Source organism: Triticum aestivum, chromosome 2D (genome assembly GCF_018294505.1).
Source record: "Triticum aestivum cultivar Chinese Spring chromosome 2D, IWGSC CS RefSeq v2.1, whole genome shotgun sequence".
NCBI classification, from domain to species: domain Eukaryota; kingdom Viridiplantae; phylum Streptophyta; class Magnoliopsida; order Poales; family Poaceae; genus Triticum; species Triticum aestivum.
Window position 1 is genome coordinate 487,074,876 of NC_057799.1, and position 24,174 is coordinate 487,099,049.

At 44.3% G+C, this 24,174-nt stretch overlaps 1 pseudogene; it reads left to right on the top strand.

Annotated features, from left to right (window-relative positions):
- The first annotated feature begins 1,224 nt into the window (after window positions 1–1,224).
- LOC123054008 (disease resistance protein RPS2-like) lies at window positions 1,225–12,293 on the top strand (annotated as a pseudogene).
- Window positions 12,294–24,174: the final 11,881 nt, after the last annotated feature.

Sequence of the window (24,174 nt, forward strand, 5' to 3'; positions counted from 1 at the left end):
TTATTAATAACGAGTAGAAGTTGTATGATGATGATTAGTAGGACTTGTTATTATATATGATGATGCATGATGCGTGCATGAAGAGTTATTATATATCAGCGGGTGAAATGAACATGGATTGGATTGAAGTGAAGGCAACATGCATGTGGTGCGTGTCGAAAGTAGTACAATCCAAACTTGATCAAGTCCGGATTAGTATTACTTTCGACATGCACCACATGTTGCCTTCACTTCAATCTAAGCCATGTTTAGGCATAGCAGTACGTAGCGTTGGTAAACCAAGCACGGAGATATAAGAGAGGACACTTCTCTCTAATAGCTACCTAATAACAACCTAAATTAACCCCCCAAAACCCCCAACCCCCCCCCCTTTCAAAAAAAACAAAAACCTCAGCTCCTGCCAGGTGCTGACGCGTGGATGCCTATTGGTCCCGGTTGGTGGCACCAACCGGGACCAAAGGCCCTCCTGCCTGGGCTCCCCGCACCGGCCACGTGGACGGCCTTTAGTCCCGGTTCGTGTAAGAACCGGGACTAAAGGGCTAGGGCATTAGTAACGACCCTTTAGTCCCGGTTCCTGAATCGGGACTAAAGGCCCTTATGAACCGGGGTAAAAGCCCATTTTCCTACTAGTGGTATGTAGTCTATAATGGAATCTCTACAAAGACTTACTCCCTCCGTTCCATAATACATGTCTTCTATTTGTCAAAATATAGACGTATCTACACATGTTTTAATATATAGGTACATCCATTTTTGGACAAATGGAAGTTAAGTATTTTGGAACGGAGGGAGTATTTTTAAGAACGGAGGGAGTACATCATTATGAGAGCGTCGTTTTTTTGCTCTTCATGATGTTAAAAGTGGACCCGATCTGTTTTACATCATCTATTGAAGATGTTCTTATCGTCTGTACGCGTGTGTGAAGCCTTTTTTTTTTTGGTTGGCAACATCACCACTGCTGAAAAATCATACTACTCCACAAGATGCATGCTTAATTATTACTCCCTCTATCCTGAATTACTTGTTGCAAAGATGGTTGTATCTAGAGGTATTTTTAGTTCTAGACACATTTATTTCTGTCAATTAAGTGATAAGTAATCCCGGCCGGCTGCCGTGTCTGACTAAGCGTAGTGTTCAGACTTCAGAAAGCGTGCCAAGTCAAACTTCAGGCCGCCAGTGGATGAGAAGAAGTACTTGGGGAAATGGTGATGGGACCCACGCAATGAATAAATGCGCCCACGTTCTCTGGCTCTCTATCCTCCTGAGCCGAGTCAAACGCTCCTACCTACCTCCTGCCCTGCTCTCCATCCACACCAGATCAGGGAGGGCACGGCGGGGTGCTCGCCGGAGCGCAGAGAGGATAGGAGGCGGCGGCCGATGATTTGCTTGCTTCGTTGAGCAGCGGCTGGTTTGCTTCATCACATCTTTCCATTCTTGGATAGCCACACCGGCCCGGCGACCACCTCTCTGCTGGTACGATATCCCATCCACATCCCCTCCTCAACTCTCCTCCATATGCCCCGTAGCTTCACAAGAGTAATCAGGCAACATCTGAAATAATTCACTACTCACGGAGGAGCTAGCTGCAGGCCTTGCATTTCCAGGTAATTAGTTACTGATTAACATCTTTTTATTGAACCTCTGCTAGCTTAACCATGTTTAACTCAGCTTTTTGCATGCTTACTGTCGATTTGCTGCCAACATGCTACACCTACCTCTCGGTCTAGTACAACTAGTTGGCAGGGATTCATGCAAACAGCAATACTAATGTTGGGTTTATTTTTATTTTTATTTATTTATGTTTTTCGAAAAGGAGGATGCATGAAAGAGATATATGCTTGCTTGCTTTGTTTCATAGCAACTTATTCAGAAATAGTACTGCTTCATAGTATATAGTATAATGCTACGCCTCGAGGAAAAAAACAGAAACAGTCTAACTAGTTTTAGAAGTTTATGTTAGGGGTCAAAGTTTTTCATTATATTCGCAAAACAGATGATGGTCTCTTGATCTGCTCTAACAACAAATAGTAGTCTCTCATAATAAATTATGTGCTTCATCTTGTTTCAAGCTAGGTTATAAGAACTCACATTACATATAACTGGAGTATCAATGGATCCCCAATTGCAAGCTAGTAGTAGTAGGAGTATTACACAAAGGGACCTGGAGCGCATGCTACTTGATGAAGCTGCAGAGCCCAAGGCCCTTCCGTTCTCACTTTTGGAGAAGATCACAAACAATTTCTATTATAAGAATGAAATTGGTAGCGGTGGTTTTGCAGTGGTTTATAAGGTATAGTGACCATTCCCTATTTTATTTTTACTGCTCAAATAACTTTACATGAAATAAAAGCTAAATTTATCCATGCATATCTCGTGACTGCAGGGAATGCTTAAGAATGGGGAGGTCGCCGTAAAGAGGTTACGCGATGCATATAAGTATGAGAAAGAATTCCTCCGAGAGGTTGAATCTCTCATGAAGGTGAAGCATAAAAATATAGTACAGTTCCTAGGGTATTGTGTTGACATACAAGGGAAGGTGGATAGGTACAATGGAAAAATTATTATGGCCGACGTACAAGAAAGATTGCTTTGCTTTGTGTATCTACCTAACGGCACTCTCAATAAGCATATCAAAGGTAGGATCATGTGCTGCCTAACATTTCTCTTCACTTCTATTATCTTCATTGAAGGTGACTTGGTTCAGGCAGCACATGCATATGATTGAAATCATTTACCATGTTGTAAGCTATGGTACAATGGAAATTAAAGAGGTGAAATGTCTCAGTTACGCACTAAACCCCCTAACTCATCTCTCATATGTAGACACATCTTGTGGGACTGAATGGAAAACATGTTATCATATAATCAAGGGGATATGTGAGGGCCTACATTACCTCCACAGTATAAATATTATGCACCTCGACTTGAAACCATCAAATATATTGATGGATGATAATATGATACCAAAAATAACTGACTTTGGTGTCTCGAGGAACTTTGAGGAAATGCAAACCCAAACCATTGCTACAAAAATGATTGGAACGATGTAAGCAATCTAAAGCATTTTGTAAGTAAAACCTTTACACAAGTATGATTATATCAACTAATCGATCTATTTGTTTTCATGCAGTGGATATTTGGCGCCAGAATTCCACACCAATGTAATCACACGCAAGTTTGACTTGTATAGTCTTGGTATTATAATAATGGAGATATTGACCGGAAAGAGGGAGTCTCAACCTGTTGAGAGTGTAAGAACAAATATGTGTCACCATTCAAGATAAATTCTCAATCGATAATAGCTCAATCAGCTTAGGCTTGAACATTGCATGATATTATATCCTAATTTTTTAGAATTTTCATTGTAGTATCATTTGTGGAAGTGTACATCTGAAAGTAAAAAGTAGCATAAACGGAAAATATAATTTGACATGGGAAGAAAGTTAGCATGCTTGGTAAGGAAATTTGACGGAAACTAACATGGTACCTAAATTATGAAGAAGAATTGAAAGTAAAAGATCAAGAACCTAGTCAATTTCTCAAAAGTCTGGTAGTCCATATATATAGTGACACGACTATTTGGGCTCCTGCTTCTTTTTAAAGAAAAAAGGTATGAACATTGATCACTACTAAAACGACTACAAGGAGCAATGTAGAATTCAAAATACATACAAATACATTGTCGCATAAGTTATTATTATCTGAAAGAAGTAGCGTACCATTTGATTCTAGATTTTTAATAAAACTTAAAAGTGCAATTTTCATGGTGCTAGATCACACGAGAAACTATGAGAGAACACATCATCTTTGTTGTAGTTTGAGTTGATGTGGTTTACGACTTTATACGTGTCAACATCGGGTGTGGAGTTCGCATATAGAATACATATGTGCTTTAATTTCTGTGTAAGGAGATGTTTCTGATCCATTTCATATACTATATGGCTATTTCTTAGGTGCTTGAAAGTTGGAACAGTAGGTTGGAGCTATCACAGGGAAACCAGCATTATGAACAAATACGAGCATGCGCTGAGATTGGGATTGAGTGCATACAAGACGATCCAACAAAGAGACCAGCTAATATGACACATATAATGGATAGGCTTGCTGAAACAGAAAGAACAGAGGTATGTTTAAAAATCCCCTGTCAAAATTGAGATTGATCGTTCAACTCTGCTATATGCACAAGATAAAATCTGGTAGAATGGTTGATGCCTTATCTAGAACTATTGCATGTGCTGTAGCTCTTTTTTCATTATTATTGTGCAGGCATCTGCTTACATTTTTAAAATACATATGCTTGGGATCTGCTCAAAATGTTTATTGCACAACACTGTGAAACTCATCCTAAAATAATCAATAATCGCTAAACTTATTAGTTGATGACTAAGGCGCCGGTTGCACGGGTAGAAACCTTTTTTTGACCCCCTCTGATGATCCAAGCAATGTGTGTGCGTGACTTGAAACACATTATCGTCCATTCCATGGATCCTTCATCCTCGCAGCTCTTTGCCTCCCACCTGCTCTCGATCACCACAGCCAGATGAACACACACGGGTACGAGTTGTTGACATGAGGTTAGCGGTTAGGATCGTTGGGTCTGAGGCCTGAACCTCTCCTTTTGGCGAAATCACTTAGGTACCCCTTGCAAAGGTCATTCCCACTTTCTGAAGGGCTGATAAGTAGCAGCTTGGGAGTTTGTTCGTAGATTTATTTTTCAAAACGTGTTTTTTCTTTTTGGGAGACGTAGGCGTGCCTCTCACAGAAGAAAACATGTGCCTCTAGTGGAAGGGAAAAAACATGTTTTTTTCCTTTCCGAGAGGCACAACCGTGTCTCTCGCAGTCGCAAATCTGTGCCTCCAGGAGAAGTAAAATATGTGCCTCTCATGGAAGCAAAAGAAAAACGCGGGTGTGTCCAGGGTGTGTTACTTGTGAGCTGCATTGAGTTCTTCCTCGAAGAGGAAGGGAGATGCAATATAGTAGCGGATAATATTTCCCTCAGTTGAGAAACAAGGTTATCAAATGCAGTAGGAGATTCATGTAAACAGCCGTCGACAGCACCTATGCACAATAGAGCAAATACTTGCACCCAACGCGGGTAAGAGGGTCGTCAATCCCCTTGTACTCGTTAATTGCAAGGATTAAATCTGATAGTTGCAAATAGATAAATTGTAAACTAAAATAAAAGCAATAAAATTGCAGCAAGGTATTTTTGTTTTTTATAATATGATTAATGTAGACCCAGGGGCCATAGTTTTCATTAGAGGGATGTCTCTCATAAGCATGGCATACGATAGGTAGGCAAATTACTGTTGGGCAATTGATAGAAACATGCATAGTTATGATGTTATTCATGGCATGATCATGTATATAGTCATTACGTCCATGACAAGCAGACCAACTCCTGCCTCCACCTACTACTATTACTCAACCAATCAACCGCTATCCAGCATGCATCTATTGTGTTAAAGTTCATGACAAACAGAGTAACGCTTTAGGTATGATGACATAATGTAGACAGAATAAAATCAAGCAATATGATTGAACTCCATTGTTTTTCCATTATTAGCAACAATGCAAATACGTGCCTTGCTACCCCTTCTGTCACTGGGTGAGGATACCGCAAGATTGAACCCACTACTATGCACCACTTCCACTGAAGACCTAATCGCCAACTTGGCCAAAGAAAACTCATAGATCAGAAAGCCTATATAGCTGTAACAATCATACATAATAAATTTCAAAATATAATTCAATTTCTTCAATGAATAATCTGATCATAAACCCACAATTCATCGGATCGCAACAAACACACCACACAAAAGTATTAAATCATATCGATCTCTGAAGAGAACATTGTATTGAAGATCGACCATCTGGCTAATCACTATGGACCCATACGTCTGTAGGAACTACTCACACATCATTGGAAGGGCAGCAAGGTTAATGTAGAAGCCCTCCGTGGTCGATTCCCCCTTCGGCAGAGTGCTGGCGGAGGCTTTCAGATGAGATCGCAGAAGAACAGAGGCTTGCGGCGTGAAGAATTGTTTTGGGACTCCCTCTGGTGTTTTTATGATTTTAGGGAATTTATAGAAATGGAATTAGGTCAAGAGGAATTACGCGGTGCCCACAAGCTCAAGTCCCCCACAACCCCCCCCCCCCCCCCCCCGGCGCGCGGAGTGAGCATGTGGCTCCCTCGTAAGGCTTCTAGCCTCCTCCCGAAGCTTCCTGGGTGTTTTCTGGTCGAGGAAAAATCACCGTAAATTTTTATCGCGTTTGAACTTCATTTGGTATAGTTTTTCCCTGAAACAATAAAATAGGCAAAAACATGAACTGGCATTGGACGCTAGGTTAATAGGTTAGTTCCCGAAAATGATATAAAATTACATATAAACTATGTAAGATTGATATAATAATAGCATGAAACAATAAAAAAATTATATATACGTCAGAGACGTATCAGCATCCCCAAGCGCGTACAGTTTTAGCTTCATCCAACAGTGTATGTACGTAAAAGGCCGTCTCTCTGTCTTGTGATACATCACGGCAGCGCGTACGGGTTACACAATGTGTAGAGCAACATTGAGTGAATGAATGATTCAATCGACAAGTTGAGTAAGGAGAAGCAAAACTTACGATTTCCTCCTCTGTCGCACAATGGTCACCTTGCTTCTAGCGGACCAACTGCATCACAAAACTTAGTGAGTGAGATCTGGACGGCGTACCATCGATACGCCAATGACCTCACATTGGATTGTTGGATGATGTGCATGTCGTAGGGCGCAATGGACTTTCGCGCGTGAAACGAATCATGCACGCGCTGCCAAAAGGGACCCCCTCTGCTCCTGCCTACGAAATCCACGGATACAACCAACCACACATCATACAACAACTCATCCTCCATGAATGAGTATGCCGCCATCCTTGGTACTCTAAAAAACGACATGGCGTTCGAAAATAAGCCATTTGACCGAACACATGTCGGGCGTCGTGACCGCCATGGACAAATTCGACAGGGGGGGGGGGGTGGAGTGTACCGACCTACGGACGGGTCCTGGGTCGTTGTAAAAGGCGAGCGGGCGCGTCGGTGCTGGTTGTGGAGGTCCAGAATGCATGTGTGCAGACCGGAGAGGAACCGCGACGGCAGCAGAGGAGGATGGTGGGGAAGCAGAGCAAGGGGGCGGATTGGAAGAAAATGGCCCCGGGAGGTGTTTTGGGTGGGCCAGGATGGTCAGAAACGGGCGTAGGTGTTGTCCGGACTCCCGCAGCGAAAAAACAGTGTGGCCGAGCCGTTCGCGGATTGATACAGGATGACATTGGATGGCACAACATGTCCGGACCGCGCGGTCCTGACGTACACGGACGGTTTGAGATTCGGCGTTGGAGATGCCCTAAGGAAGAGAGCAAGATTCCAATTCAGCGGTTCCCAACAAATTATTCTTTCTTTTTGCGAGGCCTAACAAATTGTTCCTAAACATTTGATCTAAATAATCTTTTTTTTGCATGGTAATACGTGTCTCATTCATATCATAAAGATCAAAGTACAAGTTACGTAAGGACCGACATGACAAAACTGAAAAGATAGCAGAACATCTCTGAGCTTGACACCAACGTCCGTCACCTGCCTCCGGCACCACCACAACAGCCATCGAAGAAAAGAATGACGAATCACCTCCACACTGAGCTCGACGCGGCTCCATCGCTGATATGCAGCTTTGCGGACCTTCAAGGTGGCTCACCAAAAGTGAAGCCCTAGCCGTTGAACGAATCAAACCTGACAACACCCCAGACACGCTGTCAAACTCCAGATCTGGCACCCCACCACGACTAAGACGCCGAAGGAGGAAATCATACCTGCCATCCACGAACCACGAACCCAGCACACGTTTCGTTTTCCAGATGCCGTCGATGCAGACCCCAATCTGCATCCGCTCCTGGACTACCTCCCAAGCTCTGCGCCGACGCTAGAGCAAATGTCGTCGCAACGGCGGAGCCTGAGGACACATGTCCACCACGAGGATGTCGCCGCCGCCACACCATCCTTGCTTGAACAGACTGGTTTCCAAATCCATTCTCAGCCATAGGACCGATGACCTCGTCATGCAAGAATCCGAAGAATCTTTATTCAGCGCCGTCATTGTCGCCGCCGAAGCCAAGACGATGAACAACCTAGAAACCTAGACTACGAGCGAGTAAAAACGATCCACATGAGTGGATCCGGCGACCCCCCTCACCACCGATGACCGAGATCGCCAGAGGACGGCGCTGGAAGATTGGCCTCTCCTAGCGGCGGCTAGGGTTCCAGCCGGCAGAGACGAGAGAAAAAACAATCTCATGTGCCCATTAATAATCTTATTATGTTAGTTTACACAGTGAGTAGTAGAAATCCTCTTTACTTCCCTCGTATTTATTTATTTTTCTTCAATCGATTTGGTAAGATTAAGTTGCTTTACACATAAAAAATGCAATTTTTGTTGGAGATAGAAGATGATTTTGAGTTGAATAGGAGCATGCAGTTGTTCCTTTTAAAATGTTTGTCCTTAGAACAAGCCATAGTTTGCAAGGCATCTATGAAAAAAAATTGTGAGAACATATTTATACACACAAAATAAATCGAAATGGAAAAATAATTGCAACCATATAATTTTATGTGCACAAAAGCCCCACTTCTATTATCTGGCACCAGGGCCCCTCATTTGTGACCAGTGCCGCCGGTTCTTGCCTGCAGCCCCTCTGCGAATGCTTGGATGACACGGCGGCCCGAGAGGTCGCCTCGTTCCTTCACCTCAAATCCAACTGGGCCGATCTGGACAAGGCCGAGAAGCTACTGCTAGCTGTCGAGAAGAGGGTGAGGGCGCGAGTCACCGCAGAGGTGGACAAGCTGAACCTCTGTGACCCTCAGGTGCAGGTCTGGCTGAGGCGTGTCGAAGAGCTACAACTGGATGCCATCGATGAGGACTACAGCCAGTTGAGGAAGTATTCTTGCCTCGGCCAGTGCACCATCCATGCTCACCAGTGTACATCGATCAGCAGGCGTGTTCTTGAGGCTCTAGATGAGGCAAATAAACTTATCGAAGAAGGGAGGCGGTTCAAGATATTTGGATTCAAGCCCCTGCCGAAGATTGTTGATCCCTTGCCTCAAATCGAGACGTTTGGTTTGGAGACCATGCTGAGTCAGCTCCATGATCTGTTTGAGAAGGGCGACTCGAACATAATTGGTGTGTGGGGTCAAGGAGGTGTTGGTAAGACGACGCTTCTACATGTTTTCAACAATGATCTTGAAAAGAAGGCCCATGATTATCAGGTACTATGTTGCTTACTCCAAGACTGCAATTTATGCCTCAGAGTACATGTTTGTCTGTACTTTAATATTGCTATTTAACTTACGAGAATACTTATTTCAGTGACCACGCTTATATTTGTAACGATGCTCAAAGAAATTTTATGTATAAACAAAAGAGAGAAAATTTGTGCTGTCATGCATTTTAAGATGGCAGCAAGTTTCATTGTAGAACAGCTACCCAGTGCACTGAAGTCTGAAGAAGTAATGTTGATGTTCTTGTACAGGCATATGAAATTTAACACGGCTTTCACACGGAAAGGCAGTTAATACCATTCACCATGACAATTTGACCTGTTCACAGAATTATAGGTACACATTAGCCGGTAGATACGGACATGAAAAATGCATTGTTTCTTGATGCAATTAGTGTGTGTCATTTTGCTGTTTTCCACAAACTCCTTAAAAGGTTTTCTTTTTTAAGCATATTTTGCGTAAACCAAGTAAATATGCATAAAATGCAGCTGCGTAAATTGTTATTGTTGCCTTTTTGTGTAATTTATTTTTTGACACATACATGCATCTCTTTTTGGCACATCCTTCCCTGACGCCATCTCGTCGTTTCTACTTTTCAGATTATATTTCTATTCATATCTGAAAATTACCTTCTACCTATAATTGATGTTCCCATTTTCCTTAATTTGCTTGTGCCAGGTTGTTATCTTTATTGAAGTATCCAATTCAGAGACGCTAAACACAGTGGAGATACAACAGACTATCTCTGAAAGGCTCAACTTACCGTGGAATGATGCGGAGCCAATTGCCAAACGGGCCAAATTCTTGATAAAGGCACTTACTAGGAAAAGATTTGTAATCTTGCTTGATGATGTAAGGAAGAAATTCCAACTGGAGTATGTTGGTATCCCACAGCCAGAGCAAGCTGATCCTCACAACACGTTACCGAGAAGTATGCTTTCAGATGAATGCACAAAGAAGCTTGATTGAGATGCGAATTTTGGGTAACGATGCTTCATGGGAACTGTTCTTGGGCAAGCTGAGCAAGGAGGCTAGTGCATCAGTTGGATGGCTTGGTTCCCAGAATGATACTAGAGAGCACGCTATGAAAATAGCCCAAAGTTGTGGAGGCCTACCACTTGCACTCAATGTCATTGGGACCGCTGTGGCAGGCTTGGAAGAGGGAGAGTGGAGATCAGCTGCGGATGCAATTGCTACCAATATGAACAATATTGATGGTGTGGATGAAATGTTTGGTCAGTTGAAATACAGCTACAAAAGTCTCACACCCACTCAACAACAGTGTTTCCTATACTGCACTCTTTTCCCAGAATATGGATCTATCAGTAAAGAGCAACTTGTTGATTATTGGTTAGCCGAAGGTCTGCTATTAAATGACTGTGAAAAGGGTTATCAGATAATCCGCAGTCTTGTTTCAGCCTGCTTGTTGCAGGCCAGTGGCTCAATGTCAACAAAGGTAAAAATGCACCATGTAATTAGGCAACTGGGGCTTTGGTTGGTCAACAAGTCAGATACAAAGTTTCTTGTTCAACCAGGGATGGCCTTGGATAATGCTCCATCAGCTGGAGAATGGAATGAAGCTACAAGGATCTCCATCATGTCTAATAACATCACCGAGGTTTCTTTCTCACCAAACTGCAAAAATGTCACGACTTTGTTGATGCAGAACAACCCAAAACTGAACAAAATGAGTTATGGATTTTTCAGGACTATGTCGTCCTTGAAAGTGCTGGATCTTTCTCATACTGCAATAACATCACTTCCAGAATGTGCTACATTGGTTGCATTGGAGCATCTGAATTTGTCTCACACACACATTATGAGATTACCTGAGTGCCTGTGGTTACTGAAAGAGTTGAAGCATTTGGATCTGAGTGTGACTATTGCACTTGAAGATGCCCTGAACAACTGCTCAAAGTTGCACAAGTTGAAAGTGCTCAATCTCTTCCGTAGCCAGTATGGTATCCGTCATGTTGACAACCTAAATCTGGATTCTCTGAAGGAACTAGTGTTCCTTGGAATCACTATTTATGCAGAGGATGTGCTACAGAAATTGAACATGCCTCGTCCTTTGGCAAACTCAACACATCGACTAAACTTGAAGAATTGTGCAAAGATGATATACATCAAAATCTCTGATCTAAACCACATGAAGCACCTTGAGGAGTTGTATGTTGAATCATGCTATGACCTGAACACAGTAGTTGCTGATGCTGAGCTTACAACTTCACACTTGCTGTTCCTGACCCTGTCAGTTCTTCCCTCATTGGAAAGTGTCGTTGTTGCACCAATGCCCCATAATTTTCAGTATATCCGCAAATTGTTCATTTCACAGTGCCCCAAGCTGTTGAACATCACATGGGTGCGAAGACTTCGTCTTCTTGAGAGGCTTGCCATATCTCATTGTGATGGGATGCTCGAAATTGTTGAAGACGATCATGCTTCAGATGAACAAGATCATGGTATGGTAGAAACTTCACGCAATGACACAGGGCAGAGTGACTTCCCAAAGTTGAGATTGATCGTATTGACAGGACTTAAGAAGCTGAGATGTATTTGTAAACCAAGAGAATTCCCATGCCTTGAGACCCTTCGGGTGGAGGATTGCCCAAATCTGAGAAGCATCCCGCTGAGCTTCACACATAACTATGGGAAACTGAAGCAGATATGTGGTTCAGTTGATTGGTGGGAGAAACTGCAGTGGGAAAATAGGGAGGAGGTGGCATGTCTGGACAGCAAGTACTTCATTCCAATCTGACAGAACCCCAATTTCAATGGCTTTTGTATGGCATGCAGGTGGCTTACTTCTGTCTTTAGTCTTCACACAAATAAGAGGTCTCCTCTTAAATTGTTTAAAATTTGTATATGTGACAGGCATAGCTTCTGTACATTGTTAGTATTGTATTCATGTATACAATATGATATACTCTGTAATTTGCTGGTATTGCATTTGTGTAATATGAATTGTTCATTTAAATCATAGTCCAACAAGGCTCTGTGACTTTCTGTCCTATCAATTGTGCAGTATCTCCACAACAAAGTTTCAGGGCATTATTAACTCAGTTACATGTAATTACCCCTTCTCAAGATTTACAAGCCAAACCTTGCTCTGGCATGAACATCAGGCATGGCATTGGATGCACCACTTTGTTACAATAGAGTGATTGACTGATGTGATGATATCAGGAGAAATGTTTCGCTGATTGGATTGCACCTGAAGTAAAAAATGCCTTGAACATTTCTAGTATGTACAGGTATCTTTCTAGATTCTCTTTCCTGATGCTTTATTTTGTACTTTAGCTATAAGCCCTTGAGTGCTCACTACATTTAGAATATCACTAATAGATTCACTGAGAAGGCTTGGGAAGTACCTCCGAAAGGGAAATGCATTGGGATTGGCGAATGATCTGAGTTCTAGTAGCAGAAGCAAACACTACAACATACTCGCTGACAGATATAAATACGTTTTCCTGTAAATATTATGAATGGTGAATATTGTGAATTGGTATTTAATATCAGCCAGCTAAGCTGTGTCCACATGATTTGAGTCGAGGTCTGAAAATGACACAACAACAATTTCAGACATTGTTAAACGGAGGATTAGGCAATGATAGAGGGGCCAATAGCTCCTGTGCGACGTTTTTGAGGTGAATTGGCAAGAGTGCGACGTTGTTCGAGCGAATGGCTGTGGTGCGACACATTTGAGCGTGTAAATAGCCCAGGGCCACATGGGGTGTTAAATGTGGTTAAATTGGTCGTCAACCAAGCCCGCCCGTTTATGTTAGGACATGTGGGTCCAACTTAATTGTTCCTCAAAACAGCTGACCGTGCCCTGCCGCCCGACCGTGACGGGCCCGCCACTTTGCCCCCCTTCTTCTCCGGTGGCGGCGGATCTTGCGTTCTCGGTGGCGGCGGCGGAGCCCTCGTTCTCAACGGCAGCGGAGCCTTCATCATAAGAAAATGGTGAGTGAATTCAAACCCTAGTCGCCCTCCCGTTCCTCTCTCGGGCCCGTAGATCTCAGCTCGTTTCCTCTGTTTTCGCTTGCGGAATCGATAGGTTGTGAGGGGAGCCCGTGGGCATACTGAGATGGAGCCGCCAGATTCAACTTCGAATAGGTAATGCGCCTCTCTCCGATCCAACTTTGCATGCAATTAGGGGGTGGCCTCGTCTGCTCTTTCTCACGGGCTCACACTGTCCGCCACTGATAGAGGGGATGCTGCCGCTCGGACCTTCGAATTGATAGTCAATTTCTTTCCATCAAAGGCAAAATTAGTTGATGGTAGCATACAGAACATTGAGAGAGACACAATTGTTAAATGGGAGGTTGAGTTTACTGAGATTGATCCACAAGTTCTACAGAACATGGGAGAGACGGCAGTGAAGAAATGGGTGGAAAAATTGGGGAGAATATTGTTTGGGGCCCAGAGCAAGAAGTATCACTGTTGCGGTTTGATGATTGGAAAGGAGAGTATGTGAGAATAGAAGATGGTGAACAGATTGTTGAAGAAATCGATCGGCAAAACGGCTGGACAAGCAAACGGGCTAATTTTTTTGCTGAGCTCGTTGATCTGAACATTTTTTCGAAGGTTGGATATGTGCCATCACAATTGGCTGCGCAGATGGTAGATGATGATTGGGCTACACAGAGGCCATTGATTCCCATGTGTACTGAACTTACAGTAATAGCCGAAGAGGGACAGGTGATTGGAACTGAAACTGAAACTGCAACAATTGTTGATTGGAATGTAGTTGAATTAGATGAGCCTATTGATTTGGTCATTGCACCAATGCCTGACATTGAAATGGCCAAACTTTTTGGCATTCCAGTCGATGACAGAGATAAGCAGGAGAGAGGCGAATCTAGTTTGCCTGCTAATGCTGATGAAGAAGTAGATGGACAGTTGATGGAACAAGCTGCGGATGAAGTAGATGATGCACATGATGATGAGCTGGTGCATGTGTATGACAAAGAAAACCCTGTCATTGAAGTAGGCAAGTTGTTCCCAAGCATGAAGGAGTTTAGGATGTGTTTCAAGACTTATGCAGTGAAACATGAGTTTGATGCCAAGACTGTTTGGACTGATAGAAAGAAGTTTTATGCGAGGTGCAGAGGATTTAATGGTAGTGTGAAGCCTTGCAAGTGGTACATATCTGCTAGACTGCAACCTGATAGAAGTACTGTCAGGGTTAACCAAATCCCCAATCAACATACTTGTATTACAAGTTCACAGAGAGTATCAACCATGACATCACAACTTTGGGTTGCAGAAAAGATCACCCCAATTTTAGCCAAAACACCAAACACTACTGCCAAGAAACTCAAAGCAGACTTGGAAAAGATGTACCCCATTAAACTGAAATATACCACAGTGGAAGGCAAAACAAAGGGCAATGAAAAATTTATATGGTGATTGGGCAAATACATTTAGGATGCTTTACAACTTCAAAGCAGAGGTGGAAAAGAGGTCACCTGGCAGTGTTGTGGAGATAGATACAGAGGTATCAGCCGAAGGTGAAGTCAAGATCTACAAGCTTTTTATGGCTTTGAAGCCTTGCATCGATGGGTTCAAAGCAGGGTGCCGTCCATATTTGAGCATAGACTCATCATTTTTGACAGGCAAGTGGAATGGTCAGTTGGCAGCATGCAATGCTCTAGATGGACACAACTGGATGTTTCCTATTGCTGTTGACTTGTTTCAGTCAGAAACAGAGGCTTCATGGACATGGTTCATGATCCAGTTGAAAAGATGCCTAGGGCCAGTGTCACCTTTGGCTATACACACAGATGCATGTAAGGGGCTTGAAAATTCAGTGAAAAATGTTTTCCCACATGCTGAGCAGAGGGAGTACTTCGGTCATTTGTGGATGAATTTGATCAAAAAAATTTAGAGGAGAAGAATTTGGGCGCATGTGGCCAGCAGCAAGATCTTACACTAGACAGACACACAAATATCATCTTGATAAGATAATGGCAGCATGTGATGAGTTTGGTCCATGGCTGAACACCTACCATTCTTTGTTATGGTACAGGTCAGCATTCAACACTGCCATCAAGTGTGACCACATCAACAACAATTTGGCAGAGAGTTTCAACAACAAGGTGAAGGAGTTAAAAGATTTGCCTGTGCATGACATGGTTGACCAAATCAGGATCATGCTCATGCGGTTGTGGGAATTGAGAAGAAGGATAGGTGATTGTCTGCAAGGTGATAAGCTTCCAGCAGTGGTACAACAGGTGGTCAATAGGAGCAGATGTCTTTCACATTTGTTTGTTGAAAAATCTTCACCTTGGGGTGCTGAAGTGAAGATAACAAAACTGGAAGGAGACATGTTGTTAACACTGAATTGCATGATTGCACTTGCCTCGAGTGGCAACACACTGGTAAACCATGTGAGCATGCCATTCTCTTCTTAGCATCCCAACCGAAGATAAACATGCACCCATATTTGTATGAATATTATTCGGTAGCAAGATTCAAAGCTGCATATGCTACTCCAATTCCAGCACTTACAGATCAGTCTCAGTGGCCTGAAGTGGACATTGAATTTTCCATGTGTCCTCCCTTGACGAAAAGAAAGGCTGGCAGGCCTAAACAGCGTAGATTCAAGGCATGGTTTGAGAAAGGTGGGAGTAGTAAGAAGGGAAAGAAAGATGGAAAGCCAAAAAGGGCCCAAAAAGGTAACAAAAACATATGCAAGTTGTGCCAGGAACTTGGGCATAGAGTGGGATCTGTCAAATGCCGTTACACTCCTGATAAGCCAAAGTATGTTCTTGTGTATTTGTTTGTGTTTTGATTTGGTGCTTTTTCCAATTACTATATCTATAACATTTTCCCAATGGCCAGGAGGAAGCGAGCAAGTCAGCCCCTTGTTGTTGAACAGTGTTGGCCAACAAAAAAAGCAAGAGTCAATGGCGGTAGAAAGAAGAGAAGTTTGCCTGAGCCTGAGCAGACTGAAGAAAATCTTGCTGCAGTCAACATTCAGACTGAAGAAACTGCCCTCAAGGTTGAAACTGAACCTGAGCCTGTCGAGGTTCAGACTGAAGAAACCCATGTTGAGGTACACACCGAAGAAACTGAAACTGCTGTCAACATTGAGACTGAAGACACTGATCACGAGGGTGTTGGCGAGGTGTTGAAAAGACCAGTGAAGAAAACCAAGATGATCAGTGAACTTGTGTGTGTAGTAGAACCAAAAACAAGAAGTGCTAAGGCGAAGAAGGGCACGCGACGTGGTAGGAAGAGGTAGAACAGAGAACAGTTTGAAAATTTGGGGCATGTAATAATATTTGTAACTTGGTGCGTACTGGTAGTCACTATGTATCCCCGTATTTCTATTCGAACTTGTTTGTTGGTACCTTGTCTAAACCAGCCAAATAAAATTTAAATTTAAATTCAAATTTGGGCTCAAATTTGAATTAGGGATGGGGTATTGATGTTTTAATGCTATCTAAAGTACCTCAACTGAAATATGTTTGCTTGCTGATCATTCCGAGCCCTTTTGGTAAGTTGAACTCATAGTCATGAAAAGTGTGTCTCAAATGACATCCAAAGGTAGGATAAACGGCCTCATATTTAAGCAAGTTTTTTTGGCACCTTGTCTAAACCAGCCAAATAATTTTTCTACACATCTATTCTACCTATATAGTGTAAATCTAAAGTCTCACTATTTATTGAATTAATTTTCTATTATTTATTTTTTGAAAAAACAAGGTTTAATATAAAATTATATATAAAACAAGTTTAAAACATGAAAATGAGAAAAGTAAGTTAAGATCTTTCTTAGTCAATCCAAAATGAAGTTTTGGTGAGGTTTTTACACTTTTCATTTTCAAAACCCCACCTACTCTCGGGTGCCCACTACTCTCTCCCTTGAACTCGATACTACATTGTTCGAGGAATGACAATTTTGTGAAGGATTTTTCATAAAAATGTATGTAAACCATATTTATATTTTTTCCTCGTTACTATACGACATAATAAGACTATGTGCGCAAGTTTTATATTTTTTTGATTTTTTTTGAATTAGTTATGCTCAACCCTAATCAGTCAAAACCCCTCAAAACCCCGCACACTACCGGGTCGTCGATCGTTGTGCGTGGACGGTTGAGATCAGGCGCTAGGGTTAGCTACAGTGTGCATCAATCCGCATGAGACGCGCTGATTGGTTGAATCAGTGTGCATCGATCCGCATGAGACGCGCTGATTGATTGAATCAGTGGGGTTTGGATCAGCCTCTCTTGTTGGGGCATCAGGACCGTTCATTTGAATCCAGCGGCAAGAGTTGACGCGGTGCATGGACCAAGCCTACGCAGTGCCCTTTCCATCGTTGCATGCGTGCCCGTGCCTACCCGCAGCATGCATGCCCACCCGCGGAACTGCGCCCGTGCATTGCATGCATGCCCTCGACGTAGCCCTGCTCCGCCACCCCTATCGACGCAGTAACCTGTCGCATGCCTACCATTAGAACTGATGCATCGTCGCATGAAAGCATGCACCCGGCCACAATGCAGCAGCCCGATGAAGACAACCAAAAAGCCAACGCTGCATTGCGTGCTGTACATGGCGTGCTCCTCTTTGAGGACGCAATACTGGCATGGGGTATCGATGTGGGTATCGATGCAGTTCAAATGGCATGCTGCCCGTTACAAGATGGGCAAATGAAGGTGTCCATTATTGTCACGTCTCCCATCGACGAAACGTTGCCCTCTAGCCAGGTGAAAGAACATGCGGTGCCCCCATGTTTGGTTTTGGTAATTGATGACAATCTCTATGGACTAATGGTTGCCTTGAGTTATATTTGAAGGATTTGTCCATAGGCATTTCTTGAAGTCCATGTGTTGGTTTCAAGGAGTTTATGTGGTGACCAAGGTGTTATTAAGGAATTATCCAAAGATTGGTCATGTGAGAGTTGAGCTTATTGCAAGCATGTCTTGAAGAAGAAGATTGTGTGATCATTCATGTTTACCTTCAAGACATCATCCAAATGAAGAGAGTTGGAAAGAGTCAAGGTTGATCAAGACTAAGTCAAGAGTGAATCAAGCTGATCAACACACAAAGCGCACAAGATGTACTGAGGGATCAAGCGATCCCATGGTATGGTAAGCATTGTCAATTACGCCTTGTGTACTAACCCATGGTCTTCGTGAGTGTTCTATATGGGGTTAGGTACGTGTTCATGGGCTTGCGTCAAGAGGAAGATATCACTCAACCCATGGAGAGGATGACATCAAGTGGTGATCATCATCAACATTGCCGTGTGCAAGTTCAAGTGGAGCATCACGAAGAGATCAAGTGCTTGAAGCTTGCCGTCCATTGGACAATGGACTTGTGAAGATGTGCGGAAGGGTGGCTCACCCATAGTGGAGTATGGGGGAGCAATCAACTAGTCTTCATCGAGCCAACGCAATCAAGAAAGATGGTCCATCTTGAGGGAGTCAAGATCGTCATCATCTAGCTCAAGTGGAGTGGATCATGTGCAAGGCAAAGGTTTGCCCTTGATAGGTTTTCTATTTTACCGGTCTCATGGTGGTAGGCCGGGTTATAGGATTGTTTGCCGTACTATCAAGGGGGGCTCTCGATGAGTAGCTTGATCGTATCATTCGTAGAGAGCTCAAACCATTGCATCCTTGCATCATCTTTCTTAGTTCTTGTTTGATTCTCCTTGTGAGTCTTAGAGCTTATGGTCATCTTGATGACAAGCTCGAGTTCATCGAAAACGGAGTCCACATGCATCTTCTATGATGTTTTCTATGTTGGAGGTTCTGCCGGTTCTTCTCTGTTGGAGGTTTCACTCCTCTTCTCTGTTGTCGCTGTTTTGATGCTACTCGTCTTCCTCTATCCAACAAGCTTGAGTTTGCTCAATTCGGAGCTCATTTGCAGAAGTTATGGCAGTTCTGGTCTTCCTTGGAGTGTACTTGTTTTCGTGGACTTGGCATAAGGTTGGCGCCAGCGGTAGTACCGCTGGACCGGAGCGGCAGTACCGCGTATCGCCACAAGCGGTAGTACCGCCGTCCCACAGCGGTAGTACCGCCTATGGCCATAAGCGGTAGTACGGCTCCGGTTCCGCGCTGGTACCGCCTCGACTCGAGACGTGGTTTTCTCGTGTCGGGTTCAGCGGCAGTAGTAGCAGCAGTAGGAGCGGTAGTACCGCTCGTGTGCAGTAGTACCGCGGCTACCACCGCCCCTAGTACCGCTGGGCCAAGTGGCAGTACCGCTGAGGCCAACGGTAGTACCGCTGGCTCCAGCGGTAGTGCCGCTCATTCGGCTCTGCCTCGCCCTCTGTTTTGCTCCGCTCTCTATGTTCTACCGCCCGGGCGGTACCGCTCCCCTGAGCGGTAGTACCGCTCGTGCGCGGACTGAGCACATAACGGTTGGATTCGGGAGCTCCTATAAAAGGGGGTCTTCTTCCCCAATGAACCTTATCTCTTGAGCTCGTGTTCTTCCCCCATTGTTGACCTTCTTCGAGCTTGCCAACTCTCAATCCCTCCATGGATTCTTGCTAGTTTTTGAGGGAAAAAAGAGAGGAGATCTAGATCCACATTTCCACCAATCACTTTCTCCTCTGTGTGAGGGGAACCCCTTGGATCTAGATCTTGGAGTTCTTGGTGTTCTCCTTCTTGTTCTTCCTCTCTTTTTCCTCCCTAGCATTAGTTGCTTCGGTGGGATTTGAGAGAGAAGGACTTGGGCACTCCGTGTGCCCTTGCCATTGCATTTGGTGCATCGGTTTGAGTTCTCCACGGTGATACGTGGAAGTTACAAGTTGAGAAGCTTATTACTCTTGGGTGCTTGGTGCCCTTGAGCTTGTTCCTCTTGGGTGCTTGGGCGCCCTAGACGGTTGGTGGTGTTCGGAGCTCAATCCTTGTGGTGTAAAGCTCCGGGCAAGCGTCGGGGTCTTCAATTAGGTTGTGGAGATCGCCCCGAGCAATTTGACGGGTACCGGTGACCGCCCCCAAGGGTTGCCAAAGTGTACGGGTTCGGTGACCGCCCCCAAGGGTTGCCATTTGTACGGGTTCGGTGACCGCCCGCAAGGGTCCCTTAGTGGAATCACGGCATCTTGCATTGTGCGAGGGCGTGAGGAGATTACGGTGGCCCTAGTGGCTTCTTGGGGAGCATTGTGCCTCCACACCGCTCCAAACGGAGATTAGCATCCGCAAGGGTGTGAACTTCGGGATACATCGTCGTCTCCGCGTGCCTCGATTATCTCTTACCCGAACCCTTTACTTATGCACTTTACTTTGTGATAGCCATATTGTTTCTTGTCATATATCTTGCTATTACTTAGTTGTTTATCTTGCTTAGCATAAGTTGTTGGTGCACATAGGTGAGCCTAGTTGTTGTAGGTTTTGTGCTTGTCAAATTAACCGCTAGGTTTATTCCGCATTTGTTCAAGCCTAAACCGTAATTATTTTAAAGCGCCTATTCACCCCCCCTCTAGGCGACATCCACGATCTTTCACCAGGCCCTAGCAAGATGTGCAAATTAATGGGCTACGGCATGAATGCACGGGCGGCACACGTAGAGAACCCGGGGCAGGCATGTCCCCTTGACCCATGACGGCACAGACGCGTGCGTGAGCCCGTCCCCCTTGACCCGCGACCGGTGGCACAGAAGGATCGCAGCCCGTTTCCCACGCTCGTGTACACACTTTCATGGGGCGCCACCAAACGTCGCCCGCCCATTAATTATACGGGGTGAAACCACGTCGCACTTGGGCTATTTAAGCCGGGCACTATCATCTTCCTCTCCCTCCTCATCCACACCCCATCCTCTGCCTCCTCTGCCCTCCTTCTTCCTTCTTCCCCATCAAACCCGATCGAGCCCTCGAGCCACCCCGCCACCATGCAGTACAACGGCCCCACCTACCGCTTCCCCCCAACCGTGCCGGAAAGGCTCTACCCGGCCGGAGTGTATGTAGAGAGAACCCTTAGGGTTTGGGCGATCTCGAGGTGGAGGGGCGCAAGGGAGTTAACGGAGTTCTTCCTTGCGGCCGGCTTCCGCCACCTCCCCCGCGGCTCTCCTCGGATGTACCATCTTGAGGAGGTCAACCACAACGGCGTTGTGGTTGGGCTCCTCGCCACGTTCACTAACCCTTTCGATGCTTTCCATCTCCTCGGGCGAGCGTATTGGGTTGGTTGTGAGTTCATAGCTTTCACAACCTACAATATCTTCACCGACTTCAACGGCATCTTCCCGTTATGCACACGCTCCCGTACCCCATCAACAACGGGGAGGAGTGAAGGGCAGCGCCTGGAGGAGCGAGGTGGCCTCGGAGGAGGAGGAGAAGAAGAACCCGAAGAACCCGCGTTTGGTGCCCCCTATCTATCTAGCTTGCTATAGATCTGTCGTATTAGTTTTTTTAAGTTGTAATCGTTATTCTACTATTATTAAGTTTTATTAGTACTTTAAGTTGTAAGGCTATCATGGAACTATGGATTGCAATCGTTATACTTCTATATAATCGTTATGCTACTATATATATTGTGTGTTTCGTGCTATTATTTGTGGATTGCTATGGGTTGTTTTTGCTTATTATTCGTGTATTGCTATGGTTGCTACGGGCCCGGGTTTCTACACCACAATCACCACACACACCATCTTCAAAATATTGGCCAAACCATGGACATGCAACTAGGAGCCCCATGCAAACCCACTATGGACATGGGTGCAACTAGGAAATGCAAACTAATTTACTTCGGGCACTTCATGCAAGCATCAACTCATTTAGTTCATGGAACCGTAGACATGCATAAAAACAATTAACATTTAGTTTTAGTGCATCAAAAAATAATCCATCACAAAATTTAGTGCAAGAAAAAGGCCAAAATAAAAACAAGTAACATTTTATTGGGCCCCATTCTATTTGCCGAAGTTAGAGGTGGGCTGGTGCCCCTACGCGGGTGGGCTGGTCACGGCCCAACATCTATTCGGCAGCCCAATTTTGTTTTTACTAGAAACTGAATTTGGGTATGTACTGTGTTAACTGAAGAACAAAAACAGAGGAAACAGAGCATGCATGAACACTGAATAATTTGTGTTCCAAATTGCTGCTTCAATTCAGATACATAACTTGGCATGGCGCACAGATCACATCCTCTACCCTGACAGGCCTAAATGCCCATTCTAATGACGGATGAACAACAAATAAAACAAAAACAGAGCAATGATACAACAATAGAACCCCCCTGCCATGATATTTGCTTGCTTCTGCAAATCGATCATCTGCATTAGATGTTTCTTGATCTTCTTCAGTTCCTCGGTCAGTTCGGACTCCGCATGCAGTTCAGCATTGCGCGCACACATCACCATTGGCACGACTCTGCCCGCCCCTCCGCCCGAGCTCCCCGTATTCTCCACAGCAATCGGCGGCACCCCGCCCAAATTGAGCTCCCAGGTTGCGGCCACGCTCGAATCAACGTAGCCCTCAAACTGAATCCTATCAACATATTCATCAATCCACTCGAAATGGTAACATTTCTTCAAGATCTGAAAAGAACAACATGAACCCTAAATCCCAAATTCGAGGAGAAAAAATAAAATATGGAGAAATCAGAGCAAAAGACAGCGAAAGAACGGGCTAAGAACTGAGATCTAACCTTGCCATCCCTTCCTGCCATTGGTTTGCTCAAGCATTTCACAAATTCCCGCCCAAGATTGTCATTGTCATCCCTCTTAGTGACCAACCGTTTAAGAGGGTCTGGGCGTGGGCAGTTAGGGCACCTTGTGAGCAGCACTGGTCCATACTGTCGCCATTTTGAGTGCGTGGCGGAGGAGGTAGACATTTGCGCTAGGTCGCCGGAGAAGAGAAAGATTGGGGAAAGGGGATGAATGGGCGGCGGCAGGCGAACGGGCACGGGCGCTCGTCTCTTCTATCTGCGAGGAGGTGGGTCCCGCGAATAGACAAGTGGTGGGTCCCGCGCTTACGTGGATAAGTGGTGAGTCCAGCCCCCAACAGCTAACGAGGGCATCAGTTGAGTTTAACAGCCATGTCGTACGTGGGCTATTTACCTGCTCAAAATTGTCGCACCACAGCCATTCGCTCGAACAACATCGCACTTTTGCCAATTCACCTCAAATGTGTGGCACAGGAGCTATTGGCCCATGATAGAGCCAGGTCAGACAATCATTCGTCAGCAGTTTTAGATATTGTTAAGGAGTTTTAGGCAGACCACTTGCAAGACCAAGTCGTGAGAGAAGACTGGAGGGACGTACTCAGTACCTAGCTAGTAATGAAGATGGAATACATTACGACAGCAACTTGAGAAGGGATACGCGGTACCTACTTCCAGCATCTCCAGTAGATCATCACTAAATTATGGTTGGAGTAAAATATGTACGTCACTAAAAAGAGATTTTTTTTTTATCACCAAAAATCTTCAACTCTAACCGATGATGTAAAAAATGTGTTGCAAAATAAATCACGGTTTGTGTTCTTGTGAGTGCCCTATTTTACATTATCAGTTGGAACACTTGGACACTTGGTGATGTAAAAATAACACTTCACTATGCAAAATTTGCTTCAGACGCGTGGTCCCCTGGTGATGTAAAATATGCTCTAGAGCATCAAGTGATGCAAATGCCCTATTTACATCTAGAGCAAAGCTGTAATAAAAATATTTGCATCTACTCCCTCCGTTCCTATATATAAGTCTTTGTAGAGATTTCACTATGGACCACATACAGATGTATATAGATGCATTTTAACATATAGATTCACTCATTTTGCTCCGTATGTAGTCTATAATGGAATCTCTACAAAGACTTACTCCCTCCGTTCCATAATACATGCCTTTCATTTGTCAAAATATAGATGTATCTAGACATGTTTTAGTATATAGGTACATCAATTTTTGGACAAATGG